Source organism: Pteropus vampyrus, unplaced genomic scaffold, assembly GCF_000151845.1.
Source record: "Pteropus vampyrus isolate Shadow unplaced genomic scaffold, Pvam_2.0 Scaffold4, whole genome shotgun sequence".
Classification (NCBI taxonomy): domain Eukaryota; kingdom Metazoa; phylum Chordata; class Mammalia; order Chiroptera; family Pteropodidae; genus Pteropus; species Pteropus vampyrus.
In genome coordinates this window covers 23,469,156-23,483,863 of record NW_011888785.1, presented here as the reverse complement: position 1 = coordinate 23,483,863, position 14,708 = coordinate 23,469,156, and the positions used below count along the sequence as shown (strand labels likewise).

The window sequence follows — 14,708 nt, the reverse complement described above, 5'->3', positions numbered from 1 at the left end:
GTGCAGCACCATTTATCTATCCAAGGACACTTAGATTATTTTCATATCTAAGTGTCCTTGGATAGATAAATGGATAAAGAAGTGGTGATATAGATGGATAAAGAAGTGGTGATATAGATAGATGATGATGATAGAGAGAGAGAGAGAGAGAGAGAGAGAGAGAGAGAGAGAGAGAGAGAGAGAGATAAATGGGATATTATTCAGTCATGAGGAAAAGAAAATCCTGCCATTTGGGACAAACTAGATGGAACGTGAGGGCATTGTGAAATAAGCCAGACAGAGAAAGACAAATACTGCAAGGTTTAACTTATATGTGAAAAAAAAAATCTAACTCATAGAAAGAAAGAGTAAAAAAGTAGTTGCCAAAGGCTTGGGGCGAGGAAAGTAAGGAGTGGTTGGTAAATGTGTACAAACTTTTAGCAATAGATGGAAAAGGTCTGATGTAAAATATGACTATAGTTGTTAACACTGTATTGTATACTTGATATTCGCTAAAAGAATACGACAGATATTCTCACACATGCAAAAAAAAAATAAATATATGAGGTGATGAATACATTAATTAACTAGATGGAGGGAATGCTTTCACAATGTGTTCATAAATCAAATCATCATAATGTACACTTAATATATCTTACAATATTATAAATCCATTATTCCCCAATAGAGCTGAAATAAAAAATAAACTGCATAAACGTGAGCATATTAAAAATGTCTTTATATTTACATTTAAATTTTCAGTTTAAATCTAATTTTACATATTTATTAACATGACATTAAAAGCTGTGGTGTTTTAAAGCATTACTAAGAATGTTTTTATTTTCATCATTAAAATAATATATAAAGTGTTATGATGTTATAATTAGAACATTAAGTTTGGACAAAATTAAAATACTTATTTCAACACTATCCTATGCTACATCTAAGCATCAAGGAAAGAAAAGTTTATCAGTGAACATATCATAAATAGCAGTCTTTAAATTAATAAAGGTTATTATTCATAATAAAGTTATCACAGAATAAAGATATATTGTATAGTTTGGTCATGTCATTGGTTGGCTTAAAGAAAAAGGTAGATTATCTATATAACTGTTAATGCTAATGAAGTACTAAGGCTAATGGAAAAGTCCCTGAAGAACAGTTCAGTTAAATCTATTTTTATAGTTTACATGTTAATTATACTTCTGAGTAAGGCTGTGAACATTTATTTTTATACTCTCTCACCCACTAATTTCTACATTATACAGAAAAAAAAAAAACATTCTTACAAATACACTAAGCATATCAATCGCCTTAAGAACAATCCAAAGATTGTTTCCAGTAACATCAAAATGGCAATAACATATTCATCCCAAATCTAATCTGACTCTAAATCTGAGCATGCAAATTACAAACTCAGCTATTCTCATGAGCTTTTTTCCTAATCTATCCAATTCCTGTATAGCATCCTTTTTCCTAGCTTTTTTATTTTTATTTTTATTTTATTTTATTTTTTTTATGCCTACAGCACCTGGTATTCCTAGGTGGTCTCCCATCCAAGTACTAACCAGGCTCGACCCTGCTTAGCTTCTGAGATCAGACGGAATTGGGCTTGTTCAGGGTGGGATGGCCATAGACCTTTTACCTACTTTTAAATATGAATTTTTTACATACATAAAAGTTTTGAAGATAACATTTTATCTCATTTCCATGAATGAAAGTTCACACTTGTCTTTTCTAATTTAATGTTAGTTAGAATAATGTTAAGGTAAAAATGTTACACAGCGCTTAAAGCATGCATGATATACTATTTATACTCACACCATATTGGACAAGATGGGTCCAAACTGACATGCCATAAGACTGAAATGGCCATTGGCATGGGAAGTTAAGAAAGATGATTCACAAAGATATATCAAAGACACTGGTATTCTGGCATTGTTGAACATCTTTCAAATGACAGATGATTCATGTACTGAAAATAAATTTTACTAAAAGTACATAGAATTTCCTCTTCCTGAAACATTTCAGAAATAATTCCCACAAAGAAAATCTCCCAGGACTGTCACACTCCAATTTTTTGGAGTTTCCTCAAAAAATTAAAAATAGCATTACCATACAATCCAGCAATTCTACTTCTGGATATTTATCTGAACAAAATGAAAATGCTAATTCAAAAAGATATATGCACTTCCATATTCATTGCAGCATTATTTACAAAAGCCAAGATATTTAAGCAAACTAAGTTCATCAACAGATACAGAGAAAGAAAATGTGGTATACATAATGGAATATTATTCAGCCATAAAAAAGGGAAATTTGTCATTTGCAATAATGTGAATGAACTTTTAAAGTTTTATGCTAAGAGAAAGAAGTCAGTCAAAGAAAAACAAATACCGTCCTATTTTAACATATGTGAACTCTAATAAAACCCCCAGAAAACTAAAAGCAAAACAAACAAACAAACAAACAAAATCCAAAATGAGTTAATAATTACAAAAAACAGACTGGTGATTGCCAGAGATATGGGGAAGATATGTGGTATGGGAAATACGTGAAAGGAGTTTAAAAGTACAAACCTCCAATTACAAACTAATAAATCATGGGGATGTACAGCATGGTGATTATATTAATGTTATATTGTATATTTAAAGTGGCTAAGAGTGTAACAATTTTTGTCACAAGAATAAAACTTTTGTAACTAACATGGTGATAAATGTTAATTAGATTTATTGTGGTGATCATTTCCCAATACATACAACTATGGAATCATTATGTTATACACCTGAAACTAATATAATATTTCAAGTACATCTAAATAAAAACAATTTATTGCATTTAGCCATACTTAAGGTCCAAAACAAAATGATTATTTTATATAAAAGTAGATGTTTAAAATTATAAGACAGGGTCAGCTTATAGATAGGGCTTTAATAGTGACTTGTATAGCTACTGATCTTATTACTGTCAGGCCAGGACTGGGTGTGGGGTCATGTACCACGTGCATTAAAGAAAATTGTCGTATTGGAGGAGACACTTATGTAACCCTATAATGTCATTGGAAATTAAATACTTTAATTTCATATTAGTCTAAAGCTATAATGTGCTCTCCAAAATAAATGTCCAATTTACTTAAAAAATAATACTATTCTAATTGAAAATTTAGTGTTAAGTGTTCCTTTTGAATTTCCGAATATAATAGGAGATTGTGGCAGACATACACTATTGTGACTCTTAATGAGTCACATCCTGTACTCCCTCTGAGTACAGGTAGAACCTGTGACTTTTTTCTAACCAATAAGATTTGATAAAGGTGATGTGATAGCCACTACCGTGATATTATATAAGACTCCATCTTAGCCGGCTAGAATGAGATCACTGCTGGCCTTGAAGGAGTAAAGTGTCGCATGAAAGAAGGCCTGTGAGAGGGCTACATGGCAAGGAATGGGGGCGTCTCTAGATGCTGAGAGTGGTCACCAGCTGAGAAGCAGCAAGAAAACCAGAAACTTAGTCTCATAACTTGGAGGGACTCAGCCAACAACCATGTGAGTTTGGAAGATGATCCCCAAGCTCCAGAACAGAATGCAGCCTGGCTAATGCAGATTACAGTCTTGTGAGATCCCACCCCAGTTAAGCCATGCCTAGATTCTTGAGCCATAAAAACTGTGAGATAATAAATATGCATTGTTTTAAGCCATTAAACTTGTGGTAATTAGTGAAACATTAATAGAAAATCAATACAAAGATGAAAGTTGTATTTTGAGTTTTCTGTGCACATAATACATATGGACATTCTCTTGGTAGCAAAAGTTGTGGAACATTTGTGTTTCTACATTATCACAGTGACTGAGCAGTGATAGAGGGTAGGAATGAAGGGGAAATATGCCATGAAAAAATAACCTTTTGCCCTTCATAAACAAAGAAGAATGAATAAAGACTAGATGAAACCCAAATGCCTGTTTTTCCCAAAGTTGGGCTAATGTATCAATGATATGGTTAAAAATAGATTTATATTGTATTCTGTGTTTAGAAAATGTCTTTAAAATTACATTAACTCATTGGATCTAAAATCAAAAGAACAAATAAAAACCTTCTATGAGGAAAATGAAGCTTTGTGAGGTTAAGTGCTCAAGGCAACACCTAATGTATGGGAAAGTCAGAATGGTGCCCACAATCTTATTACAAATGAGTGACTTAGCCATGCATCTGATGTCTGGTTAGTGCATGTACTTGGTTGAGAATCAGAAAGGATGGGTTTGAGAGTAGCACATCCAGTCCTTTCTTCATTCATTTAGTTGTAGAGAGGAGAGTGATAGGAGAGATTGTAATCAGACCATTAAATGGAAAGATTACCAAAACAGAAAAAAAAGTCAGGAGATTGCATCTCAGTCAAGACTGAGGAGAGAAACATTTCTAGTTTAGGCAGCCCACAAATCATACAGTACGATTTAATGTATAGCTGTAACTGATTAGTTGGGAAAGATTATGTTTGCTTTGTCAATAAAATTTCTATTTTTCTATCAATGCATACATTTTTATGCGTTGTTTATGTATTTATCAAACATTACAAAGATAAAATCATTACTTTTTTAGAATTAGTTTATATTATTCATGTATTTTAGCATTTATATTACAAATATGAATTGCATATATATATAGCTGTTAAATGAATAAGTAATTGGATTAATTCTTATATATCTTGATATGCAAATATATAAAGAACAAACATACAGGCTTGGTAGTCTAATAATTATTATAATTACCACTATTTTGGGGAGGAGTTGAGGAACTGCTTTGAAGAAAAAAGTCCTGAATATGCTGAGTCACTTTAGGGTTATAAATAAAATCCAGTTTTCCAGATTATTTTTGTACTACAGATTAAACTTGTTCTCATTTAAACAAATTAAAAGGGAGTATTCAATATAGTTCAATAGCTTCTATCTTCCTATATTATTCAGGGGATAGTTTTCAAAGAGTTATTTAATATAATTATTTTGGTTATTTTCACTACTCTGTTAAAAATTATTAGTATTACCTGGAATAAACAAAAATGTTACATGTTGTTAGGTTACCAGGCTAAGAATATTCAAACAGTCCAGTGAAATTATGCTTTAAACAAAAATCGAATTGCTTTTATTTATTTCACCTAATTGTCTGTTATATTAGAGTTATTAAACTTTAATTGTCAAATATCTCAAAACATATGACTTTGAACTAGTGAATTCAGAGAGAGAAGAAAAAGAAAGTGACTAACATTTCCAGAGTTTCTTCTATGTGTCTTAAATTGTTTCTTTTTTTCTTTCTCTATAATTTTTCGTGTTAAGTACTATACATACCATTTCAGGACATAAAGGTGAGACTAAGAAAGGTTAGAATCTTGCCTAGGTTGTCCAGCATGTAAAAAAGTTAAGATTAGAGTCTTTTTTTTTCTTGATTCCCACGTCCTTGTTCTTTCTATACACCTTCACTCATTGCTCTGTCAAGAAAATTTTCTAGAAGATCAATGTACATGCTCACTCCTTTAATTAAACCTCGTTTCTTATTGCCCAGTTTTCCATGGCCAATTCATGCACATTTTACACTTATACTTTTAAATTTCACATTAATATTACCACTTATCCTTCTCTCCTTTAGGTTTAACATCTTGAATGTCTTCATCCTCTCCTCACAGAATTGATTAATTAATTTAATTTTATTAAGAGTACATAGAAAAATGTGCTAACCTATTCTATCAGAAGCAAAGCCTATAATGTCACTTCCTTAGTGGGAACACAATTGTGCAAGCAATATTTGTCCTGACAGATGTCAGCAGAAGTAACGATGTTAACGTAGAAGTAGCCCTGATGATAAATGTTTCCTGTTACTGAGGAAATGAATGCAGGATTTCATTAAAATTTACCAGGAAGAAATTGTGATTTTAGAAGAAATTCAATCTGAACCTTATTTTATTTCTATAGTTTTACACTTAGTTAATTCCTAAAAATAATTCAAGAGGCTTAGACTGAGAATCATATGTAACTGCGCTGTTAAAAAAATAAAAAGCCATCCTGAACGGGGGAGAAATTTCGGTGTCAGGGTCTACTTTGCAGGATCTGTTCAGTTCTCCAGATGTTCCAGTAGTTAGGCTAGAACACACATGTTCTCAAGGTGACAGTTACATTTTTTCTTGGTCTTCCACGAGAAGAAGAGATGACATAATTGTTTTAACTTTCTATTTCTAAGACTTGGACTGATATGAAAAAATAGTTTTCTCATGAAATGTTCACATAAATGATGTTAGAGAGATATGAAATGGGTATTAGCCATACTTTATTTAAACCGCATGGAGCAGCTCACCCCATTCTTGCCTCAGTTACTCTTTATTTGTTATACTCTATTTGAGGACAGCAATGCAGTCTCAGGTAAAGGTAATCAAACTTATTTAAAAAAACTAATGTACCTTTTTTATTATGGTTAAGCTTCTTTCAAAATTCAACTTTGAAAAAACAAAACAATTAAAAAAAAACTCACAAAAGAAGCTATATTTTCCATGTTTTCAATGATGCCCATACTGCCTATCAAATTAAACTGAGACTCTTTGTCTACTTAGTTCATCATGATCTGGCCATAACCTTTGTTTCTATTATATACTCTGCAGCATAGCAAAAAAAAACCCCCAAAATACCCAAATAACAATAATATACTCTCCAGCATATTAAATAGATATGTCATTGAAAGGAAATAACAGTGCTAATATGGTCTAAAGCCTAAAACTGACTCAACATTATGTGTTACCTCAATAAATGGTAAAATTAGGAAGGCCTTGATTGGCCTAACCATAAAATCCCCTCTCTACTCTAATGAATAACATCCCCTTGCCAAACAGCTCTCCTTGTCAAAAGTATCAGGTGAGGTTCCTGGTTCCTGCTTATCCCTGAGTAAGTGGGTTTCAGTTTCCTGCCAGTCCACAGAATTATTCAACAAAGTCAATCATATCTTCTTGTGAGAACCGGGGGGCACTCTAACCTTTGTATACTTAAAAGCCTTCCTCACACTCTAGATATTTTATTCTATTCTTGTGTGCAAACCCCACACCACCCAGCATATGTGGTGTCCTGCTCCCTCCTATTTTGAATATATGTGACTAATAAACTGTTGCAGATCACACATATCCAGTCTTATTGGTCTTCCACATAACCCTGGGATGAGAATCTCTCTCTCACAATACATGTGAATAGCAGGCAATTAAGCTTTTAAATATAGAACAAAATATCAACCTGATAATTAACCAAAGAAATAATATTTAAAACAATGTTATTTAAATTTGGCTTCTGAAGTAAGTTAAAATATTTTTTTCCCTTAAATTTGTATCCTTTTAAATTCCTAAAATGAACAGCAAATGAAAAACTACATTCTGGGATTGAGAATGTAAATTGGTAGAACTCTTCAGGTAAGAAATTTGACAAGATGTCTAAGAAACATCCAAAATATTCCTTCCTTTTTACTTAGTAATTTTACTTCTGGGAATATATTTTAAAGAAATAATAAACATTGTGGTAGCAGTTTTTCATTGCAGCATTGTTTATAATAATACTCAAAAAAGAGAAGACAGAGTAATGTCCAACAATTGGAGAATGGTTGAAGTAAATACCTATACAATATAATAAAAACCAGTCATTAAATACATTTGTAAAGAATTTTTGATGTAATAGGAAAATGCCTTCCTCAGGCAGTTTATACTAAATTAAAAATATGTATGTAAATTACATTACAACATACCCTCAACTTTTAGTGTGTGTGTACATGGACATAAAGACAAGAAGAAAAGGAAGAAAATATAAATTGTAAAATAATGACGGCTTTTATCTTCCTCTTTATACTTTTCCCTAATATATTTTGCAGAAGATCTCTTCTCTCTCTCTCTCTGTCCATCAATAGACACACACATTAATTTTATGTATTCCTACAAAGAAAAGGATTGAGAATGACAGGTGCATTTAGCTACTGGCAAATGAGAGCTAGATGGTAGGTTTGCCTTTGATGGGAAGAAACAGATAAATAAAAATCTTCATGAGAAAATGGAGGAAAATGTTTTATCTACCTCATTGATAAAATTCTTTAATCAAATGAAGAAATACAGTACAAAAATCATGCATGTACATACATGTATTCATAATTTGTTGCACATATTTTAATTTTTAATATACAGTTTATTGTATTCATTGTTTCATGTGTATTAGTTCTACTTCAAGTATCTTGCAAATTCTTGGAAGCAGAGTTCTTGTCATAGGCTTTTCCTATATCTGCCTCATATCTAGTGTAAGGTTAAATCTATATGCAATATGAAATATCTACTTATGTATAGTGGAATAAAGATAGTTCTTTATTGTAACTCACCTTTCTGTAATCCCATATTATTTGAAAAAATTTAAAGTAGATTTAACAGAGTGGGCAGCTAATTTGTGTTTTCAGTATTTTCACTAAGGTGGAACATGAGGGTTTTTTCTTTTTTTACTAATCTGCTGATCATAATATTATATTTTCGAGAAGTACTGGATAAGATATATAGAACTAGTCTTACCACCTAGAAGGTTCTATCTAGAATCTAAATACAGATAACTATCTAAATTGCTTCTCTCTGAAGTTTGTAGATTTTCATTGTAAACACTCAAAGTAATGAAAAAAGGAAGATGACAGTATTTGGTGGAAATGGTTATACTTCCAAATTATTTCAGAAGCAAATAGAAAACTTCCAAGTGCAAAGCAAACAATACAATTATATTTATATCTTAGGCCCCTAACATATTTAAGATTTTATCTTTTTTCTTAGTATTTTGCATATATAATTTCTTTGGTTGAATATTAGGGAAATATAATGACCGATCAACTTATATAAATAAGGTCATATTACAAATGTAAGAATTCCCTTTAAAAAAATTTATCCAAATATAAACCAGAGCCAGTGTGAGGGTTCATTTGTTGTGTGTATATATGTATGTAATACATGCATGTAAATTTCCTCTTCTCTTTAAAAAATATGAAAATATAATTCACTCATAACATACTACCAGTGTTTGAAATCTCCATTGATAGGTAGAAGAAAGTGGAAAGTTGGCTTTTCTTAAACACTTCTGTTCAGCTTTTTAAAAATTTTAGGCTAAAATTCCCTTCCAGTGAGTATTAAAGAAAGGAAGGGGAGAAAAGAATTCTATAGCAGAGTTAATTCAGAGTCTCTGTATCATCGTCACAACTAGTCACCAAACTTCTTTAAGAACAAAACAAGAATGTTTGCTCTAGTTACTCTGTTAAACATTGTACAGCAACGTCTGGCAGTGCACTAAGGAAAAAAATATATTAAATTTATCCTCATTGGAATGAAAGACATAAAACTGTCTTTATTTGCAGATGACATAATCCATAATCTTGCATGTAGAAAATCCTAAGGATTTCACATACACACACACATATACACCCACAAAACTATTAGAACTAAAAACATTAGTGAGAGTAAAATGGAATAAAATGGAATAAATAATCCAAAACTGAAATTAGAAAAAAAAAAAATGACTCCATTCATGGTAGCATCAAATAATAATTTGGGGACATTTAACAAAATAAAAATGCTAGTTTTGTACTTTGAAAACTATAAAACTTTACTAAAAGAAGTTAAGTAGATCTAAGTAAATCAAAATATATTACATGTTCATGGGTTACAAGACCTGATATTGTTAAGATAGCAGTCTCTCAAATTTGATCTATAATTTCAATGCAACCCCTAATCCCAGCAGGCCAATACTTTTATGGAAATTAAAAGGATCTAGAAGAACCAAAATTATTTCGAAAATAAACAGTTGAAGGGCTAACACTACCAGATTATAAAATTTACTATAAATCTATAGTAAGCAAGAGAGTGTAGCATTGGTGAAATAAGTTAGGCATTTAGTCAAATGAAACAGAACTAAGAATCCAGAAATAAATTCTTGTATTAATGGCAGATTAATTTTAACAAAAATGCCAAGATAATTTTATAAAAAAAAAAAACAAAAACAAAAGTTGCTGAAACAATTAGATATTCACTTGCGGTTCAAAAAATGAACTTGGTTGGACTCTGCCTCATACCATATACAAAAACCAAAATAATATAGGTCTAAAGCTTTTGGTATAAAACATAAGAGAAAATTTTTGTGACTTTGGACCATGCTATTAAGAGCAGCATGGTTCATTAAGAAAAAATTATTGATAACTTAAAATGTAAAACTTTTCCTTTAAAATACACCTTTAAGAAAATAAAAAGACAAGACACAGACCTGAAGAAAATATCTGTGCATCATATACCTAATAAAGTCTTTATATCCAAATATATATAAAGAATGTTTACAACTCTGTAAGACCAATAACCAAATAAAGAATGGGCAAAAGATCTGAATAGACATTTCACCTAAGAAGATATACGCATTGCTTATAACCACCTGAAAATATGTTTGTTATCCTAAGTCATTAGGAAAATACAATTTAAAACAATGAGATATATTCACACCCACCCCAATAGACAGACATTACTAAGTGTTGGCAATGACATGAAAAAAATGAGACTTTCAAACATTGCAGGCAAGAAAATAACATAATGCATTCACCTTGGAAAACTATTTGTCTTTTTCTTAAAGAAATAAAAAGACGTTTGCCATACAATTCCACTTCTAGAAAACCATTCAAAAATATTGTATATCCAAACTAAAACTTGTATGCAAATATTTAAAACTGAGAAAAATCTAATGGATAAACAATAAACAAAAAAATCTAATGGAAAATATCCAAACAATGGACTACTACTTGGCAATAAAAAGAACATGCTACAAAATAGATAAAACTCAAAAATGTCAATAAGTGAAAGGATCCAGACACCAAAACTTCATCTGCACGATTAAATTTAAATGAACTGCCAAGGCAAACTTACAGAGTAAGTAAAAATGTAAATCTCTCGCCTGTGGATGGAAGAAGAGCGTTGGAAGTAAATATTGCTAGCAGGCTCAAGGAAACTTTAATGATTGAAATGTCCTAAAACAATGTTTTAGATTGTGGTGATGGTTGCATAACTTCATAAATTTACTAAAAGTCATTGATTTGTACACTAATGTTGTATATATTTATGATATATACAGTATACATCATTAAAGCTGTTAAAATTATAATAAAAAGAGCTATCCACATTTGGTATTGCTATTAACTAGATCCAATGAGATCTGTTACATTTGTCTCCCATTCCTAAAAGCTCATGAAGGTAGTGCACTAATGAGAAACAGAAAATGAGCCACCCCATTCATCATAGAAGACATTGCTATCTTTTGAACCTAAACATTTTTAATGTTCTTCACTATTACACTTGCTAATTCATTGTTCTAGGCTTGCAGATATAGCCAGTCCTTTATGGAACTATACATAAGCAAGTATCTTTTTTAAAATCAGAAGAATTTATTTGGCTTGTTTCAAACAGCTGTATTTCTAAAGGTATAAGATTGAGATCTAAGTAAAAGAGACTCATTTCTTGAGCATTACATTTTATTTTTTTCCTGATAATTTCTACCTAAGAGAAAGGGAAATAACATTTGTCGAGTGTATAGTAAGTACAAGATTTTGCATTCAATTCACTTGCAATTATTTGAGATATATAGAGCTAGTCGTATTTTAGAGAAGCAAACTTATTGTCAAAATTTAAATAAGTAATGGGGCTGAACTCCAACTCAGGTCTTCTTGACTCTAAAACTCATTACCTATTTTCTCCATTTTGTCGCCTTGTGCTTGGCTGAATAAAGATTTTCAAAACCATTGTACAGTTGCTGATCAGCACATATAACTACATCTTTGAAATTTACAGTTAAAAGTAAAAAGATGCATTTTCTAAAAATCGTGGACCATTTAATAGATCATACGCATATATTTCTCTTTGCCTACATCACAAAAACATAAATAATGGTGCATATGTATATGTGAGTACAGACACATAAGTATGTATGGGTATGAACAATAAAATTTTATAAAATCCATTGTTTCTAAAATTTTATTGTAATAAATATTTGCATCTCAGAGTCTTCTACTAAATTATGAGTAAGCTGAAGATCAGGGTCTTTGTTGTACTCATTCTATTAGTCTAGTAAGCAACACAATGTAAATCACATGATGCGTGTTCAATGAATAAGTATTAAGGAATGAAAAAATTTTAAATGTATCCAATATGAGTAATAAAAACAGTTACGAAATATATTTTATGTTGTATAAGTTTTTTATAGGAAGAAAAAGAGCTTATTTATATATTTTTTTAACTTTCTATAAATACAGTTAGAGCAGTAGTTCTCAAACATTTTGGTTTCAAGGAACCATTTATATTTTTTAATATATTGAGTATCTCAAAGACCTTTCATTTATATGGGTTACAGTTATGTATATTTTCTGTGTTATAAATTAAAATTAAGAATTTAAAATATTTATTAAATAATAAAATTTAAATAATAAACTCTTTACATGTTAAAATAAATCACATTTTAAAATAAAATACTGCATTTAAAAAAATTTTTAAACATTTATGAGAAGAGTGTCATTGTTTCACATTATTGCAAATCTGCCTAATATTAAGCTAAATGAAGACAGCTGAATTCTCATATCTGCTCTGTAGACTATCAATCTTTGAAGAACTCTACTGTACATTCACAAGAAAATGAGTATGCATAGGAAAATGCTGTCTTAGCATTATTATGAAAATAGTTTTGTACTTTTGGACCTCTTGAAAGAACCATAAGGGTTCTCTGCTCATGCTTTGAGAACCACACAGGAGAAACAATAAAAAAACAAAAACAAAAAAACAAGAAATATTTTCTATTCTTGTCTCTTATTTTGAAATTATTTTTGCTTCCAATAAATAAAAATGTATTTTTCTTTTTTGTGAGGTATGCTAGTTACATATAATTCTTATAAAATATTTTAATGCTATACCAGTTAGAATGGCTTATTACAATATTTTTACTTTCAATGGGTTTATGTAACAAAAATGAAAATTCACTAATAACCATTTCTCTCTTTGTTTGGGAGAGCAGATATACTACATTTTATTCTTCCCTCCTTCCTTGCTTATGTCCTTGTCTTGTTTTAAAAAAGCAGTTAAATTATTATCTTGAACAGCTTTTTCACTATTGATAAAGCTATTGAACTCTGCTCTTTGTTTTTAAACATGAGAAACAAACAAGATTTAAAAATTTTTTACTATGAAAAATGTTATACGTGGTGACAGAAAGAAACCTAACTATGGGAGGTGAACACACAATGTAAACATATATATGTCCTACTATAAAAGTATACAGAAAAAGCTTATTGGATTTCATTAACCAATGTCACCATAAAAAAAAAAAAAACTCAGCAGAAAGTCTATGAAAATAAAAATCTTATTTAATAAATAAACAAATGTTATATGTATAAAAAAAGTAATGACAAGACTATAATAAAACCCTGTGTGGTTAATCTTTCAACTCCAACAGTGATCAAATTATGGTCAATTTTGTTTCATCTATTTCTCCACCATTCTACACAAAGCTAATTTTGAAGTGAATCCCAGACAAGGTGTTATTTTATTTGTAAATATCTTAGTATGTATCTCTAAAAGATATACTCTTAATTTTTATTAAAAATATTCATATAAAAATGGTAATTACAGCAAGAAATAACAGGAAATCCTTAATAGCAATAAATCGTTAGTCACTCAAACTAAGCTTTTAGATGATTAGCAAATGACATAGAGATTAGCCAGGAGCATAAATGTTCTCTGCCAGGGCTTCTCAGTCACTAGCTTAGCACTTCTAGACACTGTCAAAGATTGTAATTTCTGGCTCTGATTTTGCATATGCATGTATGTAAATCCCTTTAACGTACTGAAGACTTATCTAAAAACAATATACATTGTTTCAAAACATTTAATTTAGTATGAAATCATGCAATTTAAGGACACATGAAAAAATATTCAAAGTAATCGATGCAGGGTAAATATAACAGAGAAACATTTTATTATTTTAGGCAAATATCAAAAAAGGGGCTGTGCAGAGATGATATAGTACACTACTAGTAAATTTATTAGTCAAAATAATAATCCTCATTTCTCATTCTGCAAAATCTATATACTGAGAAAACCGAATTTAGTTTTCATACTAAAATACTTAAAATAAGTCAATAGCTCTTATTTCTGTTATTCTTATATTTTAAAACATTTTCTTTGTGGTAAAAGAAAATTAAAATAATGAGTGGCAAAAAATAATTATAAGTTTGAGGAAATAATTACTACAGTATAAAAATAATACAGCTAAAATTTGATACATTGACATACAGTCTTGATGACTTAGTAAAAATGGTTTAAAGATTTCTGTTGTAAAAAAATAATTTCTGGCATTGCTAGAAAGTATTATGTCGTTTTGCCTTATAAGCTGGAGGAAATTGAAATAGTTTGTAGCATGTAATTATTTCTACAAAAAGAGTTTAAGATTCACCCCTGGAATTTTCATCAGTACTTAAAATACAGTCTGCATGCGATAAAACTATAAAGGGTTGAATTATCTGTCTCTAGCAGAAGACAAATTATCCAATCTTAAAAGGGAAAGAACATTAAACTCCTAATCGATTCATTCTCTATGAAAATAAAGAGAGAAAAATTGCTCAAAGCAAAAGTTGTTCCACATCCACATGTTCTACGGTCTAAAATCTGCAAAGAACAATAG

At 30.3% G+C, this 14,708-nt stretch overlaps 1 protein-coding gene and 1 pseudogene across 1 annotated transcript in view; both read right to left on the bottom strand.

Moving 5' to 3' along the window:
- Window positions 1–14,708, bottom strand: part of PCLO (piccolo presynaptic cytomatrix protein) — a 368,833-nt gene that overhangs the window by 118,698 nt on the left and 235,427 nt on the right. The gene's annotated exons all lie outside the window — the stretch shown is intronic.
- LOC111743356 lies at window positions 1,499–1,617 on the bottom strand (annotated as a pseudogene).